Source organism: Rhinolophus hipposideros (assembly GCF_964194185.1).
Source record: "Rhinolophus hipposideros genome assembly, chromosome: 24".
Classification (NCBI taxonomy): domain Eukaryota; kingdom Metazoa; phylum Chordata; class Mammalia; order Chiroptera; family Rhinolophidae; genus Rhinolophus; species Rhinolophus hipposideros.
Window position 1 is genome coordinate 8,133,178 of NC_138070.1, and position 19,242 is coordinate 8,152,419.

Sequence of the window (19,242 nt, forward strand, 5' to 3'; positions counted from 1 at the left end):
TTCACAGGTGAGGAAAGTAAAGTTCGGTGAGCGGAAATGATGCATTCACAGTCACACTGCCAGCAGGTGGTAGAGCAAACTTGAACCCAAATAACCTGACCTCACAGCCTCTATACTATTGGCAGGGGACACATTTAAAAGGACAGTAAGGAATGAACTGGGGACAGCTGAGGTGTAAAAATTATTAAAATGTCATAAAGTCATAGAATATCTCTGGAAGGTTATAGAAGAGACCAATAACTGTGGTTGCCCTGAGTCCGAAGTGGAAAGGAGATTTTAACTCTACACAGTTTATGCTTGTTGAACCATATTGAATCGCGGTGTGGTAGATGACAAAACTGGCGCCCACTGTTCATCCGTCCCCCCATTCACACCTTTTGTATGATTTTGTGTAGTCCTCACCTGCTCTGATTCTGAGTTCATCCATGTAACTTGCCTTGGCTGATGGGATGTTAGTAAATATGACACAAGCAGAGGCCCCAAAATTGATTGCACAATTGGGTTTACTCTGATTTCACCCTTTTGCGTAACTATGAGGACGTACCCAGGCTAACCTGCTGGAGGATGAGAGACACATGGAGCGGAACTGAGTCACCCCACTCATCCCAGATCAGCTGACAGCCAGTTGATACATAAACAAGCCCAGTCAGAGCAGCCTGGCTACTGACCACCACCACTGAGGTTTGGGGGTTGTTTGTTACGCAGTATTATTGTGGCTGTTGATAGCTGATACACATGGGAATGCATTGCCTTTTCCAACAGGAAAACAATACAACTTGAAGTTTAGATTTAGAAGGTAGTTTCTGCTCTATAGAAGATCCTGAAATATAAGGGTTCTCCTGCTCCCCTCAAATGTCTTTCCATTCTGACTTTGATGGCTTCTATTTAAGCTAGTTCTTCAAAAATCAAACTCACTCGACTATTCCTCCAAACCCCACCTTCTCCAGGAATCCCTCCTTACCTCCATGGACCCTAGCACAGCTGTCAGGCTAACTTTTAAAAAAGGTAATAGTGTTACAGAGAACAGCTATTGTATGATTCGTGCTGACCATGGCCGGGCACTGCACTAAGCCGCTGACAAGTCCCATCTCATTTAATTATCATTATACCCTGTAAGGGAGGTGCTCCATCATTATCCCCAAATTGTGGATTGGTGACCAGGACGTGGAAAGAGGGAGTCAGTTGTTGAAGGTCACACAGCAAGCCAATTCCAGAACCAAGGTTCAACCACACGGCTGCCCAGACGTGCTCCACACCTCCACCCCATTGGCTTTCTCATGTCCCAGTGGGAGGAAACTGTCCTTCTTATATCTGCTTTGATGGGCAGAGCCTACTGCTGTCCTTGGATCAGCCTGGGTGTGATTAGCACATTTTCCCATCTCATTCTCAGACCAGCTCCAGGAGGCAGGGAAATGGGGAAGGCTGAGGATCACCTTTAACAAATAAACCGACTCGTCCAAGGTCCCATGGCTAGTCAGGCAGAAAGTGGGGACTTGAACTTGGAGCCTCTGCTCTCTGTCGAGGACTCGGCAACCACACATCCCGCAGTGTGGTTATGTGTGCCCACATTTCCAGCCTCTGTTTTTGCTCAGCATTTCCCCACCTCCCGGTGTATGAGCAGAAACTTGAGGACAAACATTCTGGGGGACCCTGGGGTACGTGCTCTTCCTTCCTCCCTCCCTTCCTTCTCTCTGTCTCTCTTTCTTCCTTTCTCCCGTCCTCCCTCTTACCTTCCTCCTTCCCTCCTTCGTTCCCTCCCTGCTCCCTTCCTTGCTTCCAAAATTTATTCAATAAACGTGCCTTGTGCACCCATCCACTCTATGCTGACGCTCTGCTTGACTTCTAGAGACATAATGAGAGTGAAACAGATATGGACGTTGGCCTTGACCTCGTAAAGCAGCAGAGAAGACAGGAATTCTACTAATTATAAAATAATTAACTCATTATCATCCGGGGACAAGCAGGTGGAGAGCAAGAAATGTGTCAAATCTGGACCGGAATCTAAGCTTAGCCCTAGAATAGCTGGGTTCCAGTCCTTGAACTGGCTCCAGGTCAGTTAGCTGGTCTCTCTGTGCTTTCGCTTCCTCAGTGGGGGACTGGGAGAGTTCAAACAAGATGCTGACAGAAAGCCTTGAGCAGAGAACCTTGGCACCTAGTAGGCGCTCAGGACATCAGGTGTCTTCATTATTGTTACCGTTGTTGTTTTTGTTGCCGCTGGACCTTGGCTGCCCCCTGACTAGGAGTTCCCACCTGCGTGGCCATCTTATCTGGGATGAGGGCTGACTTCACTCGCCTTTCTCTAACCCTCTGATTTATAATCCATCATTAAAGCCGCTGGAGGAAGGAACTGTGAACAGGAACCAGCTCCACTGCTCCTGCTGTCCACCGGCCAATCCCCGCCTTTCAAAGTCCTGACAAGGCTGCCAAACCCTCCCCAGGGACCCTAATGCGATTGTCTTGCTTCTGCAACTCTGCTGGGAATCCTGGCTTCCGGCTGGGCTTCCAGGGGCTCCCAGAGCCAGGGGAGGCACAGGGGATGCTTTTGGGAGACCAAAGCCTGGGAGGGGCAGAGCTATGAGTCATGGTGGCGGAAGCCATGAACCAAGCACCTACTATGTGCTCGGCAAGATTCTGTCCATAAAGAGACCCATCCTCAGTGTTCATGGGGTCACAGTGGTATAGTTGCTATGACGACAGGAGCTTGGTGTAGGGACTCCCGACACCTGAGTTCAATCCTACACTGAGCATTGAGAATGCCTACTTCTTAAGGTTGTTGCAAGCATTAAATTCGATATTCCATGCCAAGTGCTTGAAACTACATTTGGCATGGAATAATTGTATTAGAGTTGACAAACACCTGCTATTATCCTTTTCTCATTTTCTTCCCGATCTCTCCCTCCCGCCTCCTTCCCTCCCTCCACAATCACATATTGGGCAACCCGCCATGACTCAGGCACTTGTCTAGGCATTGCCCACCTCCAGAATTATTTTAAGAATCAAATGTACCAAATGGGAAAGCACTCTGGCGAGATCAAGGCTGATCTGTCATGGAAAAGAAGAGGTGATAAATTCACACTGGGGCTTGTGGTGACTTCTTTTTCAGCTCACTCTCATCTAGGGTCATTAATTTAGAGCTTTGACTAGGAGTTCTATCATTGGTGGCTAGAGTGACATTAATTTGATATTCACCAACCTCAGTTACTTGCACGCCACCATTATAATTATTTTTATTTGCTGCCTACAACTATGCTATATTGCATATTTCGTTTTGAATCACTCATTATTTTTTAAATTCAAATGTAACCTTAAACTTAAGTGATTCTATCCATGAAACCAAAAGTTTGATGGGCTAACACAGAGGAAACACCCAGCTATTAAGCGAAATTTAAAAAAACACAAAAGGTTCCTCTGCAAAAATAAAACAAAACCCATCGTCATTGGTGCCACATTCTAATAGTGGGCGGCTATACTAGGCATTACCCTCTCACCATTTGGCTAACTAGAAAACCCTTCGATTCATTGGTTCATATTTATCAGGTGTTATCTCCTTTTTCCAAGCTGAGGGCTTGCTGTCATATGTGCTGTAATGACATTAATTTGAGAATGCTAACTTCAGTTGCTTGTGTATCACCATTTTAATAATCATTATTATTCTTTTTTGTCATAGCTGCATGCCAAATACAATAATTATTCAACATATTATTTTGGATGGCTCTTTTTTTTTTAAAAAAAAAAACACATTGTATTTAGCCTCCACGTAAGCAATGGTACCTATGAAATCATGCGTTCGATGGCCTGGTGATTGATTTCTCCCTATAGCATAGATTAAAGGGAACACTTCACTATTAAATAAAATGTTTGCCCATTGGCCACCCTAAGCGTCTCCATGTGTGCCATCTTGTGACAGAGGGCTGATGTCCCAAGCATTATCCTGTCACCATTTAGCTCATTAAGAAACGCTTTGATTTCTGGCTCCATATTTACTGGATGTTACCCCCTTTTCCAAGTTTTGAGGTCCATAAAGGCATAGGGAGGTCAAAGCTTTGTCTGGAGTGACATGGTAAATCCCGGGATGTGGGAGTTCTCCCCGAAGCCTTATTCTGACCTGTCTTTTGGCTCATAAAAAGTACTTGTTCAGCCCCTCTGCTTTTCCATCCGTATCGCTCTCCTCCCTGGCACTCAAAGACACAAAAAGAGTTAATATCCGTCTCCCACTCTTCTTGACACATTCCACTCTGGGTTCCTGTGGGTAGTCACCAGCTTCCCTTGAGCAATGACCTTGCCCCTCACCGTGGGGGCTATCAAGAGACAGATATAAACACCTCAAAGTTCCCAGCGAGTTCCCTTAATTGGCACCTTTCTGTTCTGCTTTAAATTAATCAAAGCCAGTCCGATATTAATACTGTAGGGGGAATTAAAATCATGCAACGCATTAAAGATGTAATTTAAAATTAATAACTCATAATTATTTATCATGGCGTATCAGTGGAGCTATGAATTTTCCCTTCTAACCCAGTGCACAGTCTCTTGCCTTAGCTTTTAATAGCATCTGGACCATTACTGCGCCCAGCCTCGGTTCCCTCAGACACCCAGCCTAACAGACGTAATTCATTTAATTTAATTTTGGGGGGCTTAATTGTGGTAAATCACTACTTAAGAAAAGACATCTATTTGAAAGGACAAATTGGGATAATTTAATAAAAGCTGGAGTGACGAAAGCCAAGCAGTTAACAATGTGCTGTGGGTTTTGACCAGAGAAGCCCCCTAATTCTTTGACATACTTATTGAGAGATGTGAGGTTCAGTGCCCAAGTCTTTAAAAACAGTCTTTAAAAACATTAAACCATTCAAAAGGTTTAATGAACAATGGAAACAACCCACATGCCTATCGATATGGGATTGAGCAAATAAACCATGGTCTCTCCATTCCAATGGAATATTATACAGCCATACAAAAGAATGAGGATGGATTTTACGTATTGATAGGGACGAATCACCAGGATACATTAAGTTGAAAAGAAATCTTAGAACAGTGGATAGTATGCTATTATGACAAAAGGAAAAACATATTCCATAATATGTGTATAGTATAGAATATCCCTGAAAAGAAACATAAGCAACTGGTACCATTGGTTGCCTCTGGGGAAAGAATGGGTAGCTGGGGGACAGAGGAAAGAGAGAGAGGTCTCATTCTTTATACACTTTGGTAGCTTTTGAATTTTGTAGCTCATGCACGTATTACTGATTCAAACAGATATAAAATTAAAATAGTAATAGTGGGAAACCTTTGCCAACATGGGTCTTGAATATCTTGCATCGTCTCACTCTCTTTTCCAAATATTCCCTGGTGTTCTGCGCATTTCTACTTCTCATAATTGTTACCATGTGCCGAGTGTCCCCTCTGGACTGGTCACTCTGCTGACTTCATCCCTTTTGGTCTTTACATCAACCTTGGGAGGCAGGTCTTATTAACCCCATTGATTCCAACATTTTATCGTGCAAAGTTTCAAACATACAGGTGAAAAAATTTCTCAGTTAACATCCATATACTTACCACCTAAATTCTATCATCCTCCTTTATTACAGACTGTTTCACGTGTCTGTCCCTCTCTCCATTTATCAGTGTATCTCATTTTTCCCTGCAATTCACGGAAAATTGCAGACATCCATGTATTGTCCCCTAAATACTTCAGCATGACAGTAATGAATTGGAATGCAATCTTTGCTTAGGATACCTTTTTATTAAAAAAAAAATAAAATTTACACACAGTGAAGAACACTAATCTTAAGTGTGCCGTTGGCTGAATTTCGACAAATACTTACACTTGAGTAGCCCAAGCCCCTCTCGTGATATAGAATATTTCCATCTCCCCAGAAAATGCCTCCATCCTCCACCCTAACTAATCTCCAGCTTCTAGATGCAACAATTGTTCCATCCCCCCCCCCCCTTTATAGATTAGTTTGGCTCGGGTCAAACTTCATATAAGTGGAATCGTATAGTATGAATTCTTGTGTAAGGCTTCTTTCACTTGGCATGAATTTTGGAGATTCATCTGCATTGTGTGTATATCAGTAGTCTGTTTCTTTTTATTGCTGTGTAGTATTCCATTGTATGGACACATTACCATATATTTATCTGTTTACCTATTGGGGGATGTTTGGGATGTTTCCAGTTTGGGGCTATTATAAAGTTGCTCTGAACATTTTATACAAATAATTTTGTGGGCATGTGTTTTTCTTTATCTTGGCTAAATACCGAGGAATAGAATTGCTGGGTCATGTCATACGTGTAGGTTTACTTCTATAAGACACTGCCACATGTATTTCCAAAGTGCTTGCACCACTTTACATTTCCACCAGACTTGATGGGGAACTAAAGGAGATTTACAAATCGGGGCACACTAAATTGTCTGTGCACGAAATGGTACATTGTCCAGGTTGTTCCACATTTGATGTCAGTCTTTAATTTGAGTCACTCGAGTGGGCATAAAATGGGATCGCATTGCTATTTTAGTTTGCATTTTCCCTGATGCCTTAGTGATATTTTCTAAGTCCATTGTAAAGACACTATAGAGGCTCAGAGAGGTTAAGTAATTTGCTCAAGGCTGCACAGATTGCGGAATGAGGGTTCAGAACCTGTTCTCTGGACTTAAAAACTGCAGCTCCCAAGTACGAAGCTGTGCTGGACTGGTCTTTCCATGTGTTCCCTACCGAATCTCTAATCACAGGGCACCTTACCTGTGCTCTTATTTATACTCATACCCTTACTTAATAGCCTCACCTTTTTCCAAAAAGAGTTAAAGGACATTGATAACATGATAATGAGGATAATAAAATGTAACAGGATCAGGACCAAAGTAACAAAAACTATCCAGGCCCACAGAATAACTTGATTGAGTGTAAACTTTAGGCTCTGAGCTCCCTGGCAACCAGACCCTCAACCAGCAAAAGACACTGCTTATTGACAAACAGGAAAGAATTCTGCCAGCGGCAGAAAGCTTGCATGGGATGAAGCCACTAAGCATTCTCTATGGCATTTTTACAGCAAATGCAAAAGTGGTTTTCATTGTCAAAAATCCTGGTTCAGTGAGGGCAGGACCACCTGATCTTCTGAGCCACATGCATCCATAGTTGAGCCATATGATTTGAGGATTGTCTTCAGCCCCACTTGGAGGCAGGGGATGGGTCCAATGACCTCTTGAACCCCTCTTGGCGGGGCAGACACGGTTGGCGTTGCAGGATTCAGAGTATCCTTCCCTGCTAAGCCTCTCCTTGCTGTTGTTTTTATGTCATTTCCATGGGTTCAGACTTGGCAGGGGCCCAGATGGCCTTGGGCTCATGGCTGAGCACAGGCATTGGAAAGCTTTATGTTTATGGTCCCGACTTTGTTTGCAAACAACTGTAACTGTACTGCCCAAGTGTTCTCACCCTTGACCGTGTTCTGTGATCTCCTGGGTTCTGACTGAGGAAAATTAGTACTTGCAAAAGTGAAGTGGGATAATTCAGGCTGTCCCTGCAGCCCCTTCATTAGTCAGAGGTGGCCTACAGCCCACCATTCCCTCTTCTCCAATGGTTCCCTGTCCATCTTGTTTTGCCCATCTCCTTCCCCTTCTCTTAGCTCCCATGGCTCAGAGGAGCTCGTCTACCCTCAGCTCCAGGGGTGAACACAGGACCAGTCCTGACCAATCAGAGCTCTTCATACCTCTGCCTGTAATGACTGGTTAAAAGATGTGCATCTAACCCAACTAGGCTAACGAGCTTCCATTCTCGTGCTTTTGCTGGTAAAGACGTGGTCTCTAGCTTGGGTTGTTAAGCTGGAAGTATTTCAGCCTGGGGCTTTTGGTGGCTATTCTTGCCACTGTGTGAAAAGAGCCTGCCTGAGAATAAGGCCAGCACTGAGCAAAGCACCCCCAAAAGGTGGAGAGAGACAGATTCCAAATGATAGCAGCTGGGTTCCTGGATCCAGCTGTGCTTGGCACATAGTAGGTGCTCATTAAATATTCGCTGACTCAATCACCCAGTGATTCAACTTTAGGAGAGAGACCAGCGCACACCAGGTACCCAGACCACACTTAGGGTATAAATGACTGTCCCAGCCGACCCCCTGAGTGGATGCTGCTGTGTGTCTCTCTGGAGCCCCAGGGGAGCCCATGCCAGGCAGCCAGGGTCCCCGCAGGCCGATGTGCCCGCCGGAGGCTGAGCTGGCCCCTCAGAGACTGGGGTTCTTGAGGAAAACCGACACGGTCAGCCTCTCTTAACGCCCATTGACTGCGGCTGGAGGTGGAGGTGGGAAAATCAATATAAAGATTGGCTTTGGAGGAAAGGAAAAGAAGAAAAGCCCTTCTCTACTTCATCGAGGAGGCAACCGTCGAAAGACTATGTGGCGCGGCTGACTGGCAGTGTCGCATGCCACGCAGGCCTGTCTGTGCATTCTTGCTCGGCCTTCTGCTCCGAGTCACACGTATGGACTCCCGTCCCCACGCCTCACCTGTAGAGATGCTGAGCTCCGGACACCCTGAAAGGTCCTCCCAGACCACGTTTTCTCTGCTCAGACTTTAGGTGTTTATCACTCAACTGGTCTGCCAGGGTCTGGCATCAGCGTTGGGGACATAGTCATGAACAAGACAGACAAAAATCCCTGCCTTCAGGGAACCCATGCTCTAGGGAGGAAGTAGGTAAGGAACCAGATAAGTAAAATACGTAGTGTGTTGGATGGTTGTGTACGTGCCAAGGAGAAAACACATCAGGGACCAGATAAGAGACGCTGAGTGTGGGATGGCAATATTATACATTGACACTTGCGGAGGGAGCAGGCCACATGGCCATCTGGAGAAGGAGAAATGTGCCAGGAGGTAGAACAGCCAGGGCAAAGGCCCAGACTGGCAGGAACGTACTTGGAGGAATTGAAAAATAGCCAGGGGCCTGCATTGATGGCGTGAGTGAAGGAGGGGGGAGTTAATGAGAGACGAGGTCAGAAAGGGGATGGGGGTGGCTGGTGGAGGCTGGTGATTGTTCACGTTCCCTGATTGAGATGGGAAGCCACTGGAAGACCCCAAGAAAAGACGTACACGGGGGCTCCCGTGCTGCTGGGTGAAGAGAGGGGCACGGGCAGAAGCAGGGAGGCAAGTGAGTTAGGAGATGCTTGTATGGGTGGCTTGGACCAGCGTCGTAGCTGTGGGTGGTGTGAACGCTCATTCATTAAGTCAGCCACAATCTCTTTCATTCAGAAGTCATTCAGTTTAATTAGAACATCTTATAAAAAGGAAAAGAATAAGCCTGTGGCTGGAAAATTCCAAGAGGGTAGGACCTCCTATACCACTTTCGTCTGCAGCCTTACCCCCTTCTTCAACAGAACTGGAGGCTGTTCACAGACGCTTCCCGTCCAGGCCACCCACGTCGTAGGAAGACTACCCCCTTCCATTGTGGATGCAGGTTTGGGGTGGCTGAAACTTATACAATTTTGGAGGATCTCACGAAGAAAAAAATTTTTAATTATGAATAAAAATTAGAAGTGAATCTTTATTTGAAAGGGGCCATTGCAAGTGTAAGCTTCAGAAGTCCCACGGGAAACCCACTGCCCTTGTCTGCCCACCTAATCATGTTATCTGAGGCGTAATCAAGGTGATGCTCATAATTGTTTAGTCAGGATTTGGCACGTAGTTCTTAACAAGTAGCAAAGTGTTGAGAGTGAGAAAACAGTAATAATAATAATAATAATAATAATAATAGCAATAATGATTATCAGCATGGAGTTTGCATAATTTTCTGAGCAGTAGGCTTCTAGCTGCAGACCCTTGGGCTCTGGATTCAAATTCTGATGCTAGTACCAGCATACGCTGGAGGACACAGTGAAATTACTTGCCCTCTCTGGCCCTTTCTCTTGTTCTGTCTGCAGAGGGATGGAACCAGGACAGGGGAGACCCCCGGACAGCCCGTCCAGCCTCCCAGCCCCCACTCCATCACCCTCAGGAGGAGGAGGAGAGGAGGTGTGGAGGTCGAGTTCCGGCCCCAGGTGAAGGGAGGAGTGGGGGTGAGGAGAGGAGCCTGAGGTTGTGTCCCACGGGCCTGGCTGACCCAGGCTGCTGGTTCTGCCTTCTCCGGGTTGGTTGGAGCAGGCAGACTAAGCGCTTGCTGGGAAGTTTTGCCAGGTTAATGAGTGCCCTTGAGGGAGCCAAGGTCCAGCTGCCTCTGCTCTCCCCAAGGGGATTGCACACACACTGCTGTGAGGGGAATAGCAGGCCTGGTGTGGGGACCGGGAAGGCGGAAGGTGTTAGACTGGTGGGGAAGGCAGGAGATGGAGGATGGGGGAGGAGGCAGAGGGGGGAAAAGAAGAGGGAGAGGGGGGAGAGGGGACGTTTCTGCACAGTGGAGGAAGTCTGCCAGTGGTAAATGTTTGATTTACAAAGTGGGTCTGGGCAATGCACACCTGCAGCGATAATCATATTAACATCAAACCATGGCCCAGTGACACTGAAACCACAGATGTAACCCACAGCTTCATTTTACAGATGTGCAGACTGAGGGCAGAGACCGAGGTAATGTCTCTATTCTCACACTATAACTCTTGCTACGGTTAATTGAGCACTTACTATATATGCCAGGCCTTGAGCGTGGCACTTGATTTTCAAAAAGTGATGTATTGTTACTGACAGCCTTCTTTTACTTAAGTATTGTCCCATTCACCTATTCATAGCCCCTTGTGTTTCTCATGTCAGTGTCTGAGGGATGGAGACGTCTCCCTTTACCTGCTGGGGAAGCTCATGTTGGCAGGTATGTTGGTCAGAGTAGCCCCTCAGTACCTTACCTGTATTATCTCATTTAATCCCAGCAATGAACCCATAGTGATAATAATGTCTGACATCTGTTTCATTCTTGCTGCCTGCCTGGCACTGTGGTAGGTGCGTTCACATGACTGAATTCCTTTCATCCTTATAGTAATTCTATGAGTTCTCAGGGAATTTTGTCATTCCTATTTTGCAGATGAGAAAACTGAGGCTCAGGGATGAACTTGCCTTGCTCAAGGCCACTAAGCTAACAAGCAGCAGAGCGAGGTCTGTCTGACCCCAGTATCCTAAGTAAGATCTTGTATGTCAAGTGTCATATCCAGATGTGGGAGGACTGCTGTTCTCAGTGGGGTTCTCACTGGGAACAAGAAGTGGGGCTGTAACAGCAGCAAGTGGACTTTAGGTCAGCTTCAGGAAGGACTCCCTGACACCCCCATAGGCCCTGAGGAGAGCTTCAGAGGGATCCCTGGGAGAATCAGGCTGTCCTCTCTGGCCCTACTTAGAGGGGGGTGGCTCCAATGACCTCTTGAGGTCACTTCCATCCTGGACTGGACTCCCAAGCTCATGCTTCTCCTTGCGCCTCTCAGAGCTTGTGTGAGTTTTCTAGGGTTGCTGTAACCAAGTGCCACAAATTGGTGGCTTAAAACAACAGAAATGTATTGTCTCACAGTTCCAGAGGCTGGAAGTCCAAGATCAAGGTGTTGTTAGGACCATCTTGTCTGAGGCAGTGAAGGAGAATCTGTCCTATGCCTCTTTCCTGGCTTCTGTGGTTTGCTGGCCATCTCTGGTGTCCCTTGGCTTCTAGGCACGTCACCTCAATCTCTACCTTTATGTTCATATGGCATTGTCCCTGTGTGCATGTTGGGGTCCTAGTGTCCCCTTTTTATAAGGACACCAAGCATACTGGACTAGGGCCCATCCTAATGGACTCATCTTGACTAATTACACCTACTACAACCCTATTTCCAAGTGAGGTCCTGGGTGTTAGGGATCAGGGTATGAATTTGAGGGGCAAAATTCAGCTCACAACAGAGCTCAGTCAGGGTCCTGCTTTCCTCCCTGCCCCAGGTTCCAGGCTGGCCTCTCCTTTCCCTGTTCTCTTCCCCCGAGGTTCTCTCCATGCCCATCCAAGCCAGCCTGGGTCACTTTCCTTCCCTGCCCACCTCTCTCCTCCCTCTCCCAGGATACTGCCCACCCCTCACCCTCATCACCCACTCCTGATGCCCAGGCCTGGCTCAGAGAACATGCTCAATAAAAAAATATTTAAAAAGAAATGAATGAAGTCAGCTTTGGACAGTTCTTACATACTCATTCATTCATTCATTCATTCATTTCGCTGATCAATATTTACTGAGCCCCTACTGCATGTCAGACACTGTTGTGGGCGCTGGGACGTGGCAGTGAACACACCGGACAAAACACTCACATTCTCTTGGGGAGAATGTAGAGAGCAAACAAACAAACAAACAATAAATGATTTGTATGTTAGGAAGTGCTTGGTGGGGTGGGAGTAGAGCAGGATTAGGGGGCATGGAGTGCCAGGAGAAGGTTGGGGCTCACTTTTAGGTAAGGTGGTCAGGGTAACCTCAGAGAGAGAACAGGCTTTCAGCAAAGCCTTGTAAAAAGTGGGTTTGCTATGATGGAAAGAATGGCCTGGGCAGAAGGAAACAGCCTGTGCAAAGGCCCTGAGGTGGGATCAGGAGCAGAGGCCGTCAGTGGCTGTACTGTAGGGAGGGAGGGAGGGAAGGAATGGTGGGTCGTAGGGGGAGGGGGAGGCCAGAGGGGCCGTGGCAGATCATGCAGCAACTTGTGGGCCGCAAGGAGGACTTGGGCTGTTTCTCGGAGCGAGATGAAAGCAGAGGAGGGATGTGATCTGACTTATCAGGTTTAGCAGGCGCCTCCTGGTGGCCGAGCGGAGAATGCACTGTAGGGAGGCAGGGTGAAAGCAGAGGACAGAAGAGACTACTGCACAAGTCCCAGCCGGAGATGACCGTGGCTTGGAACAAGGGGCTGCAGTGGAGGTTGGTGGGTAAGATTGGATCTATTCTGAGGGTTTCACTCACACATTCATTCATTCATTCATTCATTCCCTCATCCATCCTATATATTGAGAACCTTCTCTGTGCCAGGCACCGGGGGTACAAAACACTAAGAAAAACAGACTTAGACTCCTGCCCAAATGGAGTAGAAGTTTAGTGCACAGACAGATGTTAATCCAATAAGCATAAAATAAACATATCATCGCACTCTACCACCAGTAGCAGGAAGTCGAGGAGCAGGGGCTCCCAGAGAGACCGTTGTGAACACACGTCTCAGCTGGGGACCTTCTTGTTTGCATTCCTCATCAGGCACACGGAGAAACTGAGGCGCACAGAGGGGACATGACTGGTTCAGGGTCACACAGCAAGCCCCCGGCAGAGCTAGGGAAAGAATTGGCTCATGCCTCCCCTCCCTGCACCTCCCAGAAGGTGGCTGTCAGTTCCCATCACCGCGTCCCGGAGCCCGGGCCTCCCCGGGAGCAGCCACCCGTGGTTTATGACCCCCGAAGCCCCTCCGAAGTGTCTCGTCAGCGAGGCCGTGGGCCACAGGAGATGGGCTCGTCCCCGCGCGGGCCCAGGCAGCGGCAGATCGATTGCGCGTGTGCCGCCCTGATACTCCATCTCATTAGGGCTTCGTTTTCATCTCCCAGCTTCCTGGCAGCCTTCAAATTATCCCATAAAATTTATTTACTATTTCATGAATACATAAGCAGCAGGCAGGCACAAGCTTTTTATATATTTACACTGTATATATTTCACGGGAGACTTATAGCTGTCTCTAAGGCAGAGAGGGGGAGAGGGAGAGAAAGGGAGCAGACGGAGCTGGCAGCTGGTGGCAGAGGGAGGCGGAGGGAAACGCACGGAGGGCGAGCAGGGATGAGGGTCCCCCGGTGCCCACAGCCACGCTGGGCCGTGCTGGGCTGACCTGAGACTGCCCAAGGGACGGAGGGGACGCTCCTTGCTGGGACACTCATCCTGGGGCCGTGGAGGCAGGGCCGGGGTCCTGGGTCTGAGGGTCGGGGCTGAGATTGAGGCTCGTGTCAGTGGTTCTGGGGTGTGAGGCCCCAGCCTTAGGACAGTCTGGTAAGTGGGCACTGATTGGCCACAGAGAAATTCTGACCCTGGTCAAGAGCTGGGTCCTCATCCTGGCCCCAGAGTCAGCCCTGACCACTGCTCCAGACTGAGTCCTGACCCTGGCCACAGACTGAGCCCGGATCCCAGTTAGAGACCAAGTCCTGACGACAGCTACAGACTGAGCCTTGATGCCAGTCACAGCCTGAGCTCTGATGCTTGTTGTAGACTGAGCCCTGATCCCAGTCACAGCCTGAGCTCTGATCCTTGTTGTAGACTGAGCCCGGATCCCAGTCACAGCCTGAGCGCTGATCCTTGTTGTAGACTGAGCCCGGATCCCAGTCACAGCTTGAGCCCTGACCCTGGTCACAAACTGAGCTTTTATCTTGGTCAAAGATTGACTACTGACCCTAAGCCAGGACTAAGCCTCAACTCTGGTCAAACATTACGTCCTGACAACAGTGACAGCCTGAGCCCTGACCTTAATCCCAGACGAAACCTCAACTCACTAGTCCCATTTGCTATCATTCGTGTATTTACCCTCTTAGCCATCTGTCTCCATTGTCATCATTATTACACATCATCATCACTGTTTACTGAGCACTCACTAGGTACCAGGCCCGGAGCCTTTACTCATTTTAATTTTCTTAATAACTCTCCGAGGTCAATTCTCACTCTTTTATCTATCCATAAGTCCATTGACTGACTATCATCTAATGATCTCAATTATCCATTCCTTCCTCCCTCCTTCCTCCCTCCTTCCTTTCTTCCTTCTTTCTTCTCTACCTCCTTCCGCCCTTCCTACCTCCCCTCTCCCTCCCGCATCCTTCTTCCTTCCTCCCTTCCTTCCTTCCTCCCTTCCTTCCTTCCTTCCTTCCTTCCTTCCTTCCTTCCTTCCTTCCTTCCTTCCTTCCTCCTTCCTTCCAAGAGGCAGTCCAATGCAGTGGTTAGGAGCATGGTCCCTGGACCCAAAATGGCTGGATTCAAATCCTAGCTCCATCTCTTACCAACTGAAGGACACTGACAACTTAATTAATCTCTGACCTGGTTTCTGCCTCTGTAAAATGAAAATAATAGTCCTTCCCTTCAAGAATTGGTGCAAAGATGAACCGAGTTAATAGCTGCAGCTAGATGTTTACAATAGTGCTGGGAAAGAGCAAGCAGTTAGTGAACGCTCGCTGTGATTCTCCATAGAGCCACTGATTTAACCACATGTACCGAGCCCCTTATCTGTGCCAGACACCAGGCTTTCAGTGATGAGTAAGATACCAGAAAGACCATGGTAACGATGAGCACCGGAATGGTCACTGTGTGCAAGGCACTTTACACTCATTGTTGCAGTCCTCTAAAGGGCCCCGTGAGATGGGCACCAGTGTTATCACCATTTTACAAATGAGTGAACTGAGACCCAGAGAGGTTGAGTGACTTGTCTGAGGACACACAGCTCACAGGTGGTGACAGTCTGGCTGGTGAGCCAGTGTGCTTAACCATTGGGTGACAATGCCACCTTGCCATCACAGGCATGCAAGGTGAGCAGTGCTGTCCAGGAGGGTGTGCAAAGGACTATGGATGGGGGAATGAGCCAAGAGCTCCGCCCAGGGCCAGGGTGGGAGTGAGGTCCACTGAGCTGGACCATCCGACAGAATCTTCTGGAGTCACCTATAAACCACCCATCCCTGGGGATCTCTCCTGACCTCCATCCAACCCCAGAAGTACCTGTTTTCCCTGTAGGTCCCTGGCTCTCTCCCAGTCTCCCCGGGAAGCTGGCAATTCACACGCCACAGGGGACGAGACTGTAAGAACAGACCCACCCTGGCCTCCTCCATGCAGAGAGGTGCTCTGTAATTTGCTTTCAGGGCTGAAAGCAAAGGCAGCATTGGGCCAGCTCGGTGACACATGCAAGGCCTTAGCTTCGGGGCAGGCGCCCACCTCAGCACGGACCGTGTAGCATTTATTATTAATGGTAATAATAATTATAATTGCTTATTGATTTCCCCCAGTGCACTCGGCCCTCTACCCAGCACTGCGTTCGGGTCACTGCCCAGCAGACTCACAAATCTATGCCCAGTGCAATGCATCGCACAGGGCTGGTGCTCAATAGACGTCCAATAATGTGACTGAGGCCACACATACGGTCCCTGCCTGCCACGTCCCGGCGCACACGCTGCTCTGGTTCACGGCTAACCAGAGAGCGTCCACGGCAACCACACGGAATCTGCCTCTGACCGAGAGCCATGTGTTACTTGCTTTATTTATTTATTTATTTTTAGCATTTGCCGTGGATCAAGAAAACGCTCTCCTGGCACACAAGAAAACTAAGAGGAAGACACTCTGTTGGTCCTCCAGGATTATCTGTGACCGCAGTTCTAAACCTTTACCATGCACACAAATGCCCTGGGGGAATCTTGCTCAAAGCAGATTCCCAGGCCCTGCCCCCAGAGATGGTGATCCAGTGGGTGTGGTTCTGGAGAGGGTCGGGAATCTCCATATGGGAAAATACCTGGAGGTGAATCTGGGACAGGGGCCCTTTTCTGCCCTTCAAGGTGTCTGGTCTCCCACTGCCAAGGTCTCCACCCTCTCTGTGCTCCGGCCTCAGTGCTACGACATCACCCCAAAGGGAGGTTTTTCAGGTGACTTGGGCCAGGCAGGGACGGGAGCTCACAGGTCTTCGTTTTACGAGGTATCTTTTTCTTTGTAAAACACTCTACAGTTGATAAAGCACTCGCCCACATTTTGAAGCACTTCTCGGTTTGTCAAGGGCTTTACAGAGCACCCTTCCCCTCATCGCCTTCCGTCCTCACTGCCCTCTTTAAGGAGACTTCTCATCACCATTTGGCAGCTGAGGGAACTGAGTCTGAGGTAACCAGCCTCGGGGCCCTGGCTTTGCTGCGTCTAAAACACACGTGCGCTTCATCCGACTTCTGAGCTCTTTGCAATCAGGGGACCGTGCAGGACAAGACATTTCCCAAAGGTGCTTCGAACCTCAGATGAGTAACCCTGCTGCCCAATGATGGAAGAAAGTGCCCCAGCCCCCGTGGGCCTGTCTGCCCATCTCGCCACGCCGGCCTGTCTCCTAGCATTCTCCAGCTCCCTCCCTTTCCCAAAAAACTGTCAGAGTGGCAACCTCGGCTCTTTCTATCTAATCCTCACAGCCTTGCCACACGGGCATCTTCGTATCTGTTTCACAGAAGAAGAAACAGAGGTTCCAAGAGGTCAGCTCGCTTGTCTGAACTCACATCTACTAGGCAGATGTGGCAAATCTGAATCCAGTTCTTTCTAATTCCTACATGTATGCTTTTTGCTGCTGGGTCGCAGTCTCTGCCCTGTCTTGAAAGGCCGCAGGTCTCAGGACCACCCTCGGGTGAGTGGCCACACCGGGCAGAGGGCAGAGGGCCGCGTCTCATCATTGAGACTGCCACCTGGTGGAGCCCACGTCTCTGGGAGTTTACGGATGTTACTGCTGAAGACGACAGCGATTGATTGCGGAGGGAAACAGGGGTGAGGAGGAGGGAGGGGGAAGTGTCTGGGCCAAGGGAGCCTCTGGAAGGTGCCTGTGGTGTGGGGACTAAGAACAGACTCCTCCCAGCCTGCAGGGCTTATGCTCAGGAAGTGACCAAAGAATGATGTAAGGAGATTGGTTGGGACTCCTGAGATATGGCAAGGCCATCAGCAGCTCAAAGCCTCTGGGGCCACTCACCAAATCATGTCTCGTGGCCCAAGGCCATGCCCCCCGGAAGAAGTAATCCACCCATCGATGCATCGAACGAATGCATGCATTCATTCATTCACTAACTTAACAAATACCCATTGAACACCCACCATGTGCCAGGCCCTCTGTAGGCAATGGGGATTCAGTGAGCAACTATGTAGGGGACCCTTGGCCCTTCTAGAGCTAATATTCCAGTGGGGAAAAGACATCCTAAACCGAGTCAACAAGTCAGCAAAACCATCTCAGCCAATGACAAGTGCCACACTTAGAATTTAAGACACATTGAGGCGCTAGAAAGGGATGGAGGCCTGAGAGCACGTGGTCAGGGACGCCCCTCTGAGGGGTGCCACGTACACGAGACCGAGAGGGCAAGCGGAAAGCCCTTCCATGCAGAGAGGCCCCCAATATTCAATCATGACAATGTGATACACCAGCATTAAGCCTGCAGAGTTTTGTGTTTTTTTTGACTTGGAGATAGTCACAGCCGGGGCCGTGGTGGCTGACAAGGGCAGTCTCTCAAAGTGACAGGCAAAACACACCTGGTCTTTCGTAACTATCTTGAGCTGACATCAAAAACCGTGTATTGATTAAGACGGATGACAGTGAAATCCCCGTGTGAGGGGGGGGAGGGCAGGAGCGTGCAGGGCGGTGGGAAGCTCGGGAGGACTGGGGAGCTGGGCTCCCCCATCTCTTCCTCTGCTCCGTCCACTTCTGGCAGGATGGCCCTTTTAGCGGCCTGAGCTGTCATTCTGGCTCTGTCATCTACCAGCTGTGTGACCTTGGACAAGTAACTTTGCCTCTCTGAGCCTCAATTTCCTCATCTGAAACGGAAACCCCCGTGTCCATGATTCTAAAACATGTCTTTTCCCCTATATTTTAATGAGTCAGACATCAAGATAGGCTTTTGTAATACACACCCATATCCCCCGGGGATCTTGTTAACCTTCAGATTCTGATTCAGCAGGCCCGGGGTGGGGTGGAGACAATGCATTCCTGCCAAGGTCTCAGGTGACAGTGGATGCTAGGAATCTGTGGACCACCTTTGGAGTAGCCAGGGAGCGGTGGATTTCTACATTTCATGTGGTTGCTATTAAATCAAGGGGGCAAAGCTACAGCTGATGGAATTTTCGATTTCAGGAAATGCATTAACCCCGTGTTTCACTTTATTCCCCCAGTAACCCCATAAAAATATTTATAAAGCACCCAGCACACAGCCTGGCACGTTGAAAACATTAATAGATGTTAGCTCACTCCTTTGAAAACCTCAAGGGCTGATGTGGGATGTGAAGGCGGACGCTGGACTTGGAAGGTCCATCTATAATTGGATGAGATCCCCATGAGGCCCAAACATAGGAGGGGGCGGGATGCTGGCAGCTTCTGTGGAGAGAAAAATGTTAATTCCTCTCGCCACCCCCACATCCCCCAGCTCAGGGACGTGTTTGATCAGGTCCGCATCAAACGACACATTTGCAACAAGACAAAACGGGAGCACAGGGGACTCCAGCCACCCCCCAACCAACCCCTACCCTGACCTCCTTCAGACAGACACTATGCAAAAGCTTCAGTGTCTGTTTCAACGCGCAGAAGCTCACAAGCACCTGGGCAGTCTCGCCTGCCGTTGAGACACTCGGGAGAGGAAG